We start from the raw sequence: 2,011 nt of genomic DNA on the forward strand, positions 1-2,011 counted from the left end.
GACCAACGCTCGCGGGACCTCAACTGTTTTTGCATCAGTGCGGGAACATACACGTTTCTGACCGCCGGTTATGACGTGACGTTTGCCGTGTGTAGTTCTAAGATAGTTATATTCTAACGAGAGGCGTTTCTTTCCGAAGGTTGTCTCTGTCTAGCCTAAAGGTGTTGTGCTGGTGCCTTTACCGCGACACAGTGAGTCACACGAGCACCATGTTGGCCGAGGAAGGCGCCACGTGAGGCCCGGGATAAAGCAGTGATTGTCAAGGTGATACGGCCTGACAGGTGCAGTGACGGCAACGGTGATCATTAAACACGGAACCCTGTGTGTGGCGCCACACTCAGGGCTGACCCAGCCAGGGCCAGCCACTGACCTCCCAGGTGAGGTGATCCACATGACCTCATCCACCATGGACGTGGCCCGCTGATGCGCCCACGTCACCCAGGCTCCGAGGGTTCAGCGCATCACCTTCCTTCACGCTAAGGTAAGTCCCACAGCTCCTGGGTGCATGTTGTTTACCTGGCGCCCCGGGCGAGCCACGAGCCACAGGTGCGCCCCGGGTGCAGCGTTGAGCCACGTGAAGGCTCATCCGCAGGTGATATTGGTACTCACGAAATAAATAAAAAATAACATGGTTGTGCAATACTTGACGGTGGGATCGTATTTGTGGCTTAATTAATAAGCGCATCACTCAGAAGAAGAGACAGCATACCTATATAAATAATGTAATTAGGGCATCAAGTGCAGACGATAACAAGGCAACATATTAGCTAAAGAGTTCCAGCGCTGCAGGCAGTGAGCTACGAGTACTGTGCACAAGACGCTGCCAGCCTTGTAACACAGAATAGTGCGTCAGAGGGTAATGGCGGTGGAGGGGAAGATCAACCCGTGTCGCTAGTTGATGCAGAGGCAAAGAAAAGTGAACACCAGCTCTACGCCCCGACCACTCACCATTACTCCCTCCCACCTGTGTGTTCAGCGACCCTCACCTCTGTATTCACCCACCCTCACCCGCACCTCTGTATTCACCCACCCTCACCCTCACCTCTGTATTCACCCACCAACACCCTCACCTCTGTATTCACCCACCCTCACCCTCACCTCTGTATTCACCCACCCTCACCCTCACCTCTGTATTCACCCACCCTCACCCTCACCTCTGTATTCACCCACCCTCACCCTCACCTCTGTATTCACCCACCAACACCCTCACCTCTGTATTCACCCACCAACACCCTCACCTCTGTATTCACCCACCAACACCCTCACCTCTGTATTCACCCACCAACACCCTCACCTCTGTATTCACCCACCAACACCCTCACCTCTGTATTCACCCACCAACACCCTCACCTCTGTATTCACCCACCAACACCCTCACCTCTGTATTCACCCACCAACACCCTCACCTCTGTATTCACCCACCCACACCCTCACATCTGTATTCTCCTACCCTCAACCTCACCTCTGTATTCAACCACCCTCACCCTCACCTCTGTATTCACCCACCAACACCCTCACCTCTGTATTCACCCACCAACACCCTCACCTCTGTATTCACCCACCCTCACCCTCACCTCTGTATTCACCCACCAACACCCTCACCTCTGTATTCACCCACCAACACCCTCACCTCTGTATTCACCCACCAACACCCTCACCTCTGTATTCACCCACCAACACCCTCACCTCTGTATTCACCCACCAACACCCTCACCTCTGTATTCACCCACCAACACCCTCACCTCTGTATTCACCCACCACCACCCTCACCTCTGTGTTCACCCACCACCTCACCTCACCGCCGCCTCCCCCGCACCACTGCCCTGCCCTCACTCACCTGATGAAGCGATGTGTGGAATGAGCGCGAACAAGCTACTTCCTCGCCCACGCTGTAACAAGAAACAAACCTTATTTACCATGGAGCTTAGCAATGAGACGTTTAATTGGGTTTGAATTTGATTTATATCATAGTACTAGGCAGCAAAGACCAAACGGTGCAAAGTCATGTGTT

At 53.5% G+C, this 2,011-nt stretch overlaps 1 long non-coding RNA gene across 7 annotated transcripts; it reads right to left on the bottom strand.

Moving 5' to 3' along the window:
• Positions 1–854: 854 nt before the first annotated feature.
• Positions 855–1,757, bottom strand: LOC127009203 (uncharacterized). 7 transcript variants are annotated; one of them, XR_007761702.1, is made up of 4 exons: positions 1,491–1,757; positions 1,183–1,406; positions 1,037–1,070; positions 855–986 (listed from the first exon to the last, which is right to left on the bottom strand). It is a non-coding gene; the product is annotated as an uncharacterized LOC127009203 (long non-coding RNA). The 7 variants fall into 7 exon arrangements; XR_007761703.1 differs by lacking the exon at positions 1,037–1,070 and having other exon boundaries at positions 1,177–1,378; positions 1,575–1,757; XR_007761700.1 differs by lacking the exon at positions 1,037–1,070 and having other exon boundaries at positions 1,177–1,406; positions 1,575–1,757.
• Between the last annotated feature and the right edge of the window lie 254 nt (positions 1,758–2,011).

The sequence above is a fragment of the Eriocheir sinensis genome, chromosome 40 (genome assembly GCF_024679095.1).
Source record: "Eriocheir sinensis breed Jianghai 21 chromosome 40, ASM2467909v1, whole genome shotgun sequence".
Lineage (NCBI taxonomy): Eukaryota > Metazoa > Arthropoda > Malacostraca > Decapoda > Varunidae > Eriocheir > Eriocheir sinensis.